Raw genomic sequence first — 13,089 nt, forward strand, 5'->3', positions numbered from 1 at the left:
TCCTGATCACACTGACCTTTTAATTCATATTTAAATTATGAATTTAATATCTCATTATATTTAATATCTCATTATAGGTACTCCATTTTTTTATGGTTATAACTATACACAGCTTCCATGGTTCTATATCCATTTTCCTAGATCTCATATGGTTCTTCTGCTAACACTATCAATACTATTATTATATTTTTCTTTACTTACCCCTTTTACTTTTGCTGGACCTAATATTTTCCTTCAAGGGAACTTAGCCAACAACAAGGAAATAGAATAAGAAGAGAAAAGTGACAAAGAGAAGACTTAACACACACACAAAAACAACTAATGAAACCCCAAGGCTAGAATAAGAAGATTATCAACAGAATAAACCCAACAAGATAAAATGATGACCAGACAGCAACAAAAACCTACAGACCATACCAATAATCAGGAAAACATGGCCCAATACAATGACCAAATTAAAAGCCAAGAAGAGAAATGGAACACCGAACAAGTAATTAAAGCTCTCAAAACATGTATCATGGACCAATTCAATAAAGTGAAGGAAGAGATTAAGTATATTAAGAAAACACTTGGAGATTATACAGAAGAAATTGTGATCATGCACAAAAAGATAACAGAGATGATGGGGATCAATAGCACAATCCAAGCAATCAAAAATACCCTCTCAGTGAATAGCAGCAGATTTGAAGAGGCAGAGGAAAGAATTAGTGATGTGGAAGACAGTACATCCGAAATCAAACAGATAGTAGAATTAATTGATAAAAAGACAGAAAAAATCCAGCAGGGACTTAGGGACCTGAATGACAATGCAAAACGCACAAACATATGCATTATAGGCATCCCAGAAGGAGAAGAGAAGGGAAAGAGGACAGAAGGGGTGTTGAAGGAAATAATGGCTGAAAACTTCCCAAACCTATTGAGGGAGATGGATGTACATGTCCAGGAAGCACAATGCACCCCGAACAGCATAAATCTGAACAGGCCTACCCCAAGACATATATTTGTCAAATTACCCAACACACAAGACAAAGAGAAAATACTAAAAGCAGCAAGAGAAAAGAGAACCATCACATACAAGGGAGGCTCCATAAGATTAAGTGCTGATCTCTCATCTGAAACCATGGAGGCAAGAAGGCAGTGGTATGACATAGTCAAGGTACTAAAAGAAAAGAATTTCCAACCAAGAATACTCTATTCACAGATAAACAGAAACTAAGAGAGTATGCCAACAAGAAACCTGCCCTTCAAGAAATACTAAAGGGACCTCTGCAGGAGGAAAGAAACAAACAGGAGAGACAGGGTTAGAGGAGAGTGTAAGAATAACTAAAACTACAACAACAAAAAAATCAAACAACATAAGACAAACACAAATCCAAAGAAAACATGGCTAATATAAGTAATTCCTTGGGGTGGTGGACTTGGCCCAGTGGTTAAGGTGTCTGTCTACCACATGGGAAGTCCACGGTTCAAACCCCGGGCCTCCTTGACCCGTGTGGAGCTGGCCCATGCACAGTGCTGGTGCACGTGCAAGGAGTGCTGTGCCATGAAGGGGTGTCCCCCGCATAGGGGAGCCCCATGTGCAAGGAGTGCACCCTGTAAGGAGAGCTGCCCAGCATGAAAGAAAGTGCAGCCTACCCAGGAATGGCGCCGCACACATGAAGAGCTGACACAAGATGACACAACAAAAAGAAACACAGATTCCCATGCCGTTGACAACAACAGAAATGGACAAAGAAGACACAGCAAATAGACACAGAGAACAGACAACCAGGGTGGGGGAGGCGGGGGAAGAGGAGAGAAATAAATAAATAAATCTTAAAAAAAAAAAAGTAATTCCTTGAAAGTAATAACACTAAATGTCAATGGATTAAACTCACCTGTTAAGAGACACAGATTGGAAGACTGGATAAGGAAATATGACCCATCTATATGTTGTCTACAAGAAACTCATCTTAGACCCAGGGATTCAAGGAGGTTGAAAGTGAATGGCTGGAAAACAATCTTACAAGCAAACAATAACCAAAAAAGGGCAGGAGTAGCTATTAATATCAGACAAAATAGACTTTAAATGCAAAACAATTGAGAGACAAAGGTGGACACTACATATTAGTGAAAGAGATAATCCTTCAAGAAGAATGAACAATCATAAACATTTATGCTCCTGACAAGGGCACCTCCAAATACATGAGGAAAACACTGGAAAAACTAAGTGAATAATAGATGCCTCTACAATTATAGTGGGGAACTTTAATACACCACTATCAACTTTGTACAGAACATCTCAAAAGAGAATCAATAAAGAAACAAAAACTTTGAACAGTATATTGGAGGAGCCGAACATAATAGACATATACAGAACATTACACCCAAATACAGCAGGATATACATTTTTCTCAAGTGCACATGGATCGTTCTCCAAGATAGACCATATGGTAGGCCACAGAGAAAGTCTCAATGAATTCAGAAAGATTGAAATCATACAAAATAATTTCTCTGACCATAGTGGAGTAAAGCTGGAAATCTGCAAGGGCCAGAGGCCCAGATTTCACAACAAAGATATGGAAAATTAAACAGCAAACTCTTAGAAAAACAGTGGGTCAAGGAGGAAATCTCAAAAGAAATTAATAACTACCTTGAAACTAATGAAAATGATAACGCAACATACCAAAACTTATGGGATGCAGCAAAAGCAGTACTGAAAGGGAAATTTATAGCCATAAATTCATACATCAAAAAAGAAGAGCTAAAATTGAAGAACTAACTGCACACTTGGAGAAATTAGTAAAAAAACAACAAAGTAACCCCAAAGGAAGAAGAAAGAAAGAAAGAACAAAGATAAGAGCAGAACTAAATGAAATAGAAAATAAGAAAGCACTTGAAAAATAATTAAACCAAAAGTGGTTCTTAGATAATATCAATAAAATTGAGAAATCCTTAGCTAGACTAACAAAGAAAAAAAGAGAGAAGATGTAAATACACAAAATAAGAAATGAGAAAGGAGATATCACCACTGACCCCACAGAAATAAAGACTATCATAAGAGGATACTTTGAAAAACTATATTCCAACAAGAAGGCCAATTTAGAGGAAATGGACAAATTCTTAGAAACTCATAAGCAGCCTCTATTGACAAAAGAAGAAACTGACAATCTCAGCAAACCAATCACAAGTAAAGAGATAGAAGCTAGAAGTAGTCATTAAAAACCTCCCAACTAAGAAGAGCCCTGGGCCAGATGGCTTCACAGGTGAATTCTACGAAACATTCTGGAAAGAGCTAATGCCAATCTTGCTGAAACTCTTCCAAAAAACTGAAACAGAAGGAACATTGCCTAACTCATTCTATGATGCCAGCATTACCCTAGTACCAAAGCCAAACAAAGACACCACAAGAAAGGAAAATTACAGACCAATTTCTCTAATGAACCTAGATGCAAAAATCCTCAACAAAATACTTGTTAATCATATTCAACAACACATTAAACGAATTATACACCATGACCATGTGGAATTCCTTCTGGGTATGCAAGGATGGTTCAACATAAGAAAATCAATTAATGTAATATACCATATAAACAGATTGAAGGAAAAAAAATCACATGATCATATCTATAGATGCAGAAAAAGCATCTACAAAATATATCACCCTTTCTTGATAAAAACACTGCAAAAGATTGGAATACAAGGAAATTTTATGAACATGATAAAGGGTATATATGAAAAACCCACAGCCCAGCCTCATTTACAATGGTAAAATCTTAAAATCTTTCCCTCTAAGATCAGGAACAAGACAAGGATGCCCACTATCACCCCTTCTTTTTAACATTGTCTTAGAATTACTTGCTAGGGAAGCAGACTTGGCCCAGTGGTTAGGGCATCTGTCTACCACATGGGAGGTCCGCAGTTCAAACCCCGGGCCTCCTTGACCCATGTGGAGCTGGCCCATGTGCAGTGCTGATGCACACAAGGAGTACCCTGCCATGCAGGGGTGTCCTTGTGTAGGGGAGCCCCACGTGCAAGGAGTGCGCCCCATAAGGAGAGCCACCCAGCGCGAAAGAAAATGCAGCCTGCCCAGGAATGGCGCCGCACACATGGAGAGCTGACACAACAAGATGACGCAACAAAAAGAAACACAGATTCCCATGCCGCTGACAACAACAGAAGCAGACAAAGAAGAACATACAGCCAATAGTCTCAGAGCAGACAACTGGGGGGGGGGGGCGCAGAGAAATAAATAAAAAAATTTAAAAAATTTAAAAAAAATTTAAAAAAAAAGAGAAGTACTTGCTAGAGCACTGAGGCAAGGACCAGACATAAAAGCCATCCAAATTGGAGAGGAAGAAGTCAAAATTTCATTATTTGCAGACGACGTGATCCTATACATAGAAAACCCTGAGAAGTCTACAAGAAAGCTTCTAGAACTCATAAATGAGTTCAGTACAGTCGCAGGTTATAAGATCAATGAGCAAAAATCAGTAGCATTTCTGTACACCAATAATGAGCAATCTCAGGAGGAAATCAAGAAACAAATACCATTTACAATAGTAAATTAAAAAATCAAATACCTAGGAATAAATTCAACTAAAGATGTAAAAGACTTATACACAGAAAACTACACAACACTGTTCAAGGAAATCAAAGAAGACCTAAATAAATGGAAGAACATTACCTGTTCATGGATAGGAAGACTAAATATTATTAAGATGTCTATCCTACCAAAATTGATATACACATTCAATGCAATCCCAATAAAAATCAACACAGCATTCTTTAATGAACTAGAAAAACTAGCTATGAAAATTTATTCAGAAAGGAAAGAGGCCCCGAATAGCCAAAGACATATTGAAAAAGAAGAACGAAATTGGAGGAATCACACTACCTGACTTCAAAACATACTACAAAGCTACAGTAGTGAAAACAGGATAGACACATGGACCAATGAAACCGAATTGAGAGTTCTGATATAGATCCTCATATACACAGTCATAATATTTGATAAAGCCACCAAACCCTCTCAACTGGGAGAGAATGTCCTCTTCAACATATGTGCCTGGAGAACTGGATATCCATCTGTAAAAGAATGAAAGAGGATTACCATCTCATACCTTATACAAAAATCAACTCAAGATGGATCAGAAGAGACCTAAATATAAGAACTAAGACCATAAAGACTTTGGAAAGCAATGTTGGGAACCATCTACAGGACCTTGTGATAGGAAATGGCTTCATGAACTTCACACCCAAAGCACAAGCAGCAAAAGAACAAATAGATAAATGGGACTTCCTCAAAATTAAAGCCTTCTGCACCCCAAAGGAGTTTGTCAAGAAAGTGAAATGAGAGCCTACACAATGGGAAAAAATATTTGGTAACCATATATCTTATAAGAGACTTATATCCTGCATATATAAAGAACTCCTATATCTTGAAAATAAAAAGACAAACAACCCACTTAAAAAATGGGAAAAAGATTTAAACAGAACTTCTCCAAAGAAGAAATACAAATGCCTAAAAAGCACATGAAAAAATGCTCCAAATCTCTAGCTATTAGGGAAATGCAAATCAAAACTACAGTGAGATACCATCTTACTCCCATAAGATTGGCAGCTATGAAAAAAACAGAAGTCTACAAGTGCTGGAGAGGATGTGGAGGAATGGGAACACTCATTCACTGCTGGTGGGAATGCAGAAGGATCCAGCCATTCTGGAGGACAGTTTGACGGTTTCTCAAAAAACTAGCTATAGATTTGCCATATGACCCAGCAATTCCACTGCTGGGTATATACCCAGTAGAACAGAAAACAAGGACACAAACTGATATATGCACACCAATGTTCATAGCAGCATTATTCACTATTGCCAAAAGTTGGAATCATCCCAAATGCCTATCTACAGATGAATGTATAATAAAATGTGGTATATACATACAATGGAATACTACTCAGCTTTAAGAACAAATACACTACAAACACATGTGATAACATAGATGAATCTTGAGAACCTTATGTTGAGTGAAGCAACCCAGGCATTGAAGGACAAATACTACATGACCTCAATGATATGAAATAAGTAAACCAAGCTGCCTCAGAGAGCTAGAGACTGGATGATAGACTTAAAGGAATCTGGGGGTAGAGGAAGATTGTGAGCTGACACCAACCTGGGTGAAATCTATGATAAGCTGGAGGTAAGTATTTATACAGGGAAGGGATAAAATGGGGGCATAGGGATACCTTTGGGTGGGGCTTTGTGGGCTTGAGGGGGCTAGGGATGGGAGGATGGGATGACCCAAGAAATTGGGGGGAGGGTGGGGGAACATATGAACATAGGAGATGGTCAGGTATGTGGTTGAGAGTATAATGTTGAGAAAATTGTTTCAAAAATATAATAAGGTTACCTGTTTAAGATGCTTAAAGGGGAAAATCTGACACATGACAGGCTTCTAGGGAGTGTGCAAGTGCTCATTTTGTCGTAGTGGGTTATATCATTGGATGGAAATCCATACAACGAGAGTGTAGGTATACCCACATCCTGGGGAAGACTGATGTTCTCAAATAGAGGGAATTGTATCTTTCAAGAGAAATTGTGGCTCCCAATGCATTAGGGCAATTGTGCATGTCAAGCCCTCGACATTGTTTCAAGTATCTCTGAACATGGCCCTTAAACAATCAGGAGTGATGGTCACTGTGGGCCCTGAGGGGAGAAGGAAAAAGGTATTGAATAGGTGGAGTCAGTGTAACTGTGGTGTGATAGAAGTGTTTCACAAGATTATGCAAAGATGGATATAGGACATGTTAAATTACACCAAAAATGTATAGGGGCCTATAGGCTAAAGTGTAAATCATAATGTAAAACATAAGATAACTAAAAATTTAGAAAATTGTATTGTCTAAAAGATAGACCACAATGTAAACCCAAGTGTAACCTTGTTTGAAAGCTATTGTCTCAATCTCTGTACATCAGTTGCAATAAATATAGTATGAACATGTAAAAAGATTATTGCTGGGGAAAGGACAAAGTGTCTGATGTTGAATATATGGGAGTACTGTATATTGTATATATGTATTGTATACTGTATATATGAATTACTGTGGTCTAAAACTTTTGTGAAGACAAGCTTAATAATTAGGAAAAAAGAGAATGAAAAAGAAAGGATGTAGACCCTGAAGAAGAGATGGAAGAAGTTGCCTTGCCAATGTGCATACAGGGCAACACTTATTGCAGTGACGGAAGGCAAAACATCAAAAACAAAGTTTTTGTATTTTTTAATTTTTTGATACCCCAATTTATTTTTACTTTAATTTTTCTAAATTAGTATGTATTCTATATCTAACCTCTAAACCCATCACTATATTCCACTTTACTATTAATGGAACCTGGCAATATACTGGGCTTCATTTTCAGGGAGGTTTTGGACCACCGAGGGGTTTGATGGTGGTGGGAAAGGAATACTGGTGTGGGGTGTTATTGGTGGGGGGCACATAGTTGGGAAGGAGTTCTCCAGGGCATATGTGTGGGATGCATAAAAATGTTTGGATATTTTCATAGTGGTTACAGTTGGGAATGATGGCTGGGGGAGTGCTCAATTCCTGGCCAGGGGAGCTCTGTTGCATTCCCTAATGGAACAGCAATAATCCCCCGAGTGCAATGGCTAAGACCAATAAGGAAAGATGGTCCAACAATGAGCCCTTGATGCTAATGACTATGCTTGTGGGCCTGTGGGCCTGAAATAAGAAATAGGCCTAGAGCTGCAAGGTACCTAAGAGTTACCTCCTGAGACCCTCCATGTTGCTCAAATGTGGCCAGTCTCGAAGCCAAACTCAGCATGTAAATGCATTGCCTTCCCCCCCCGCATGGGACATGACTCCTGGGGATGAACCTCCCTGGCACCGAGGGATTACTACCAAGTACCAGGTGATGATGTGGCTGGAGAACGACCTTGAATGAAAGGGTGAACTCAGACCAGCAGAATATCTCAGCCTATATGTAATATCAGGAGTTAAAAATGCTTTTTGATCCTGAATGAAAGGGGGAAATGAAAAGGACAAATGAGTTTTATGGCTATGAGTCTCCAAAAAAGAGCCAGAAGGTCATCAGAGGGGTCGCCCTTACACACATCTCAGCAGAGTCCCAGAGACAGCTAAAGTAGATACAACACCAGGTATTGGTTCTTCTGAGGGCTACAGAGACGCACAGGTTCTATGGTCATGGCAGATGGATTTCAGTGCCATGTCAGTTGGCCCTAATTTGGAGTTTGTGTTCCTGAGTGTGATGGAGTTGGACTCAGGTGTGATCTTTGTTCACAAGTCTCTCCTGTCACTTTTACCGGACCTGTAGTTGGTGCTGGGATTTAGTGTATATTCAGGGGACCTGAATCTCTGAGCACTCCATGTGATAGCCAGGCTCTGAGCCTCAAAGACTTGCAACTCATACCCTCTGGTTTATTGGACTTACCCCAGCCAGCTAACAGGGAGGTGAAGAAAGTCAACCGCCACACCAGAGAGCCAAGAGTGACTACAACTGCAAACAGGAGAATTGCATTCACCATCTAAGTGGAATCGAAGCACCCTCTCAATACAGAGGTGGACTGGATATAACCATCCCAGGGTCCACAGAATGGAGGAATAGAGTATAGATTAGAGTGTGTGTACTGATACTCTATTCTGGAACCAGTGTGATTAGTAATGGAATTAAATGTAGCACTGAGATGGAGAAAGTGGCCATGGTAGCTGCTGAGGGTAGGAATGGGAAGAAGAGATGTGATGTGGGGGCATTTTCAGGACTTGGAGGTGTCCCAGGTGGTACTGCAGGGACAGTTACTGGACATTGTATGTCCTCCTTATGGCCCACTCGGTGGATTGGGGGAGAGTGTAAACTGTAATGTGGACCATTGACCATGTGGTGCAGCAGTGCTCAGAGATGTATTCACCAGGTGTGGTGGGTGTCCCGTGATGATGGAGGAGGTTGTGGTTGTGGGTGGGGTGGGGTGGGGGGTGTAGGGGGTATATGGGGACCTCATTTTTTAATGTAACTTTAAAAATTAATTAATTAAAAAATTAAAAAAATAAAGGCCTGGACTAGGATTCCCAGCTTCAACCAAGACTTTTCTGCCCAAGCTTGGAACTTATGTTGCCACAAGCCTTCTGCCCTGAAGGAACATGAAGGCTGGGTTTTAGGGATATCAGCAGAGGCCTTGACCTCACCCTCTCATTTCCCAGTCACTTTGTCAACTTTTTTGGATTTTTATGAATCTGCAGGGAAGAGGAGAACCAGCTTCACCCCACTGCCAGTATTAACTTCGTGCCAGCCCCAGAGGATATTGGCTCCAAGCCTGTGTTAACTTGAAATAAAGAACAAGGACATATGACAAGCCTTGTTCAGCAGAATTCTGGAAGTATAAGATTCATTCAGCACTACAAATAAATCCAAGGTGAATCTTAGAAGGACATCACACTATCGCTTGCATTCCAGGATGCTCTCATCAGTGGGAGACAAAGGGATGATGTTCCAGGGTGGCTTCAGGGAAACTCCCACAGAGTTTGTTTCTTGTGAAACCATCTGTCCAGCATCCCTGGGGAAACAATAGAAAATCACTACCTCATAGGAGGAGAAAACAAAACGTGATGACAGTTGTTACATTGCCTCAGTGGTGTCTTCCTTATTGTGAGGTGTAAACATAACCCTCTCGGGCAACCATGGTACATACTGACTAGTAAGACGAGTCCTCGGAACACAGGCCTCATTCGTTTTAGAAGTCAGGAGAGTGAGGAAGTAGAATCTAACAAAGGCATGAACCCAAAGCAACTTAGCAATGAGTCTTAACCTACAAACTAAGAAACTTGAACAGGCAGGACTTGAAGGTAGCAGCTTCCCGCAAAGCGCAGGGCCTTGGGCGCCGGCCGGGGTCCAGCAGCTCAGGCCCGTGGGGCGGCCTGGGTGACGTCAGGGCCTGCAGGGCCCCGCCCCTTTGCGCGTCCTTCATGTGGGTGCCCTGGTGATGACGCCAAGATGGCGGCCAGCAGCGCTTCTGGCTGCGCGCTGGGCCCTGTGGAGCAGCAGAGAGGCCGCAGCTCCCAGCCCCACCGTGGGGAGCAGCACGGACAGCCCTGGTGCCACCATCTAAGGTCTCGGGATATCATCATCTCTGGGAACCTCCTGCCCTGTCAGGTATGACTGCAGCCAGTGTTAAATTAGTACTGGTCATCATATCCGTCCAACCTCGAATATAATAATAATAGTAGCTAACGTTTACTGACGATTAACCATGTTCCTACAGGGCGATGAGCATTTTACCTGAATTATCTATTTTTAGCCTTCTATTGACCCCGAAGGTTACCCATCATTACTTCCTTTTTATAGACAGGAAACAGAAACCTGGAACCGTGAAACAACGTGCTAAAGAAGCCATAAGAAGTGCGAACCTCGATGGTCTGAATCTACAGCCCGCACTTCTGCCCCATTACTCTACTCTGCCTTGTTTGAGTTAAGACAAGCTATTAAGAAAATAGTTTTTTGTTTGTTTCTCATTGTTGTTTTTTTTACAGTGCCCTGAAACAAGTTGGCAAAATGTAATGGTGATATTATACAAATGGTGGGAAAATAATGAGGATGCAGTGACTTCTATCAAATTGCACCTACATCAGGCTTGAGCCGTCATTATTTGATACATACTTAAAGCATTAAACATTATGAACACAACATCTTAAAATGTGTTGGATATGCCATTTCAATGATGTAAAGTTGCAGTTTTCAGTTTTCATCTTGCAAAGTTGTCAGACATTTTTGGGTTATTATATGATAATGGCATGAGATTTAGAATTCCTTTTTTGCTTTCAAGCAAAAGAAAGATGCTGGTGTTTCAAGTGAGACAAGCAATTCTGCTTGTTAAATAACCAATTAGCTAAATACCTCTCAGATTAAAAAGAATGCCCAGCTGAGCTGATGTTTTTACAAAACTGAACAGGCTGAACTTGCAGTATTGATATTTTGTTAACAACTTGAAGTGTTAGCAATAAAATAAAAACTAAGCATAAGCTCTGTATTAAAGAATCATCTAACAATTCTGATTTGAAAATTTGCAAGATATCTGACACATTAAAATTGAAAGAGGGGAGCAGGTATGGCTCAGGTATTTGATTGCCTGCCTCCTGCATGGGAGGACCCATATTCAGTTCCCCGTGCCTCCTAAAAAAAAAAAAAAATCAAACAACAAGGAAACAAAGGAGAAAACCAACTCAGAGGAGACAAAGTGGCTCAGTGGTTGAGCACTAGCTTCTCACATACGAGGACTTAGGTTCAATCTCTGGACCTGGTACCTCAACAAAATAGAACAAAACAAAACCCTCAAAGATATAAGATTTTTTAGATGGCACCACTTAAAATCTCATAAAATTACAAAGTAGATCTGAAAAAGTTTGTTTTTGGTTTTGTTTTGCCGAGCAATGAAGGTGAAAATTAGCAGAGGAACCTTTCATTGACCCCACCACCTTTGAAATTGTATCACTTGAACATGTGAGCAGTGGTTAGGTATAATTTGTAAATTACTTTGAAACAGAAAATTCTAATTACTCCTCTTTCAAACTTTTCTGTTTCATGGTAGACTGTGAGAAGATGAAGGCAAGTTGTTTAAAGAGTGTTACTGTTTGCAACTACTACTTGAGTGAATCAAGATATATTTGATCCTGTGCAACTAAAACAAATAGGAAACTATTGCTGATACCAATATGAAACCTGAACTGACATTCACAGCCACCAACTTCTGATTTCTGTGATTATTTAAGTATATTCATTTTCTCTCCCTGTGATTGATTTTATTTTCTGTGTTTAATAAATTAGTTACAGAATTAAATTAGTTACAGAATCCTTCTGTTACCCTCTCACCAGAGGTAATCCTGAATTGGCGTGTGTTCTTCCTGTCCGTTTTTACTTTTACCACAGAGGTATATATCATTAAACATACACATATGCATATGCATATGGGATGGTTAAGTTCATGTGTCAACTTGGCCAGGTTTTGGTGCCTAAGTAGTACTGGCCTGATTGTTATTGCGAAGATATTTTGTGGACTTAAATCATCAGTAAGTTAATTTTATCTACAGCTGTTTATATCTACAATTAACTGAGGAGATGGTCTTCAAAAATGGAAGAAGTCTCATCCAATCAGTTGAAGGCTTTAAAAGGAGAAGGGATGATTTGAGCAGTCAGAAGAATTTCCATGTCTACTTCAGCCAGCCAGCAGAATTCATTGAATTCACTTCTGGGCAATTCATTGAAAACCTTCATGAGAGTTCCCACCTTGTGGCCTGCCCTATGGAATTTGGACTTGCCTATCCCCACGGTCACAAGAGAAAACTCTTATAAAAATCTCACAATATTTACAGATATCTCCTGTCAGTTCTGTTTCTCTAGAGAACCCTAACTAATACAATATTTGTAGTACTATTTTTATTATTAACATTTCTATGAAGTGTATAATGATATATCCTTCCACAACTTGCATTAATGTTACTTACCAGAAACATAGAGATTTGTTCAGATTGATTTGTTTAGTTCTATCTCACCCATCCTTTTATTTTTCTGATTGCAGTAAAACATACATAAATTGAGGAGCAGAACTCTAGTGCAAGCTCCATAACCTCCCAGACTATTTACAATGCTCATTTGTGCCCCTCCCAGTTTATACTTCTCAGAGGCAACTATCATTCTGATCTCTAAGAACATAAATTAATTTCGGTTATTTGTTGTATTAGACTTCTGTGGGAAAACAGAATCAACAGGAGAGATCTATAAATAGTATGAAATTTTATAAAATTCTCTCACTTGACCATGGGCATGCACAAATCCAGATTCCACAGGCAGGCTACAAACCAAGGGCTCTGATGAAGGTCCTTGATGAGTTCCCAGGAGATGTTGGTTATATGCTCTGAATGCTGAAATCATTTCCCCTTTTAAGGCATTCATCTGATTGAATAAAACCTCACTCATTGCTAATGGCATAATCCTTGATTGATTGTAGGTGTAATCAGCCATCTATGCAATAAATTCACTGATGACTAAACTCCATAAATGTCCTTGTATTACTATTAGCCCAGTTCTTG

This window comes from Dasypus novemcinctus, chromosome 6, assembly GCF_030445035.2.
Source record: "Dasypus novemcinctus isolate mDasNov1 chromosome 6, mDasNov1.1.hap2, whole genome shotgun sequence".
NCBI classification, from domain to species: domain Eukaryota; kingdom Metazoa; phylum Chordata; class Mammalia; order Cingulata; family Dasypodidae; genus Dasypus; species Dasypus novemcinctus.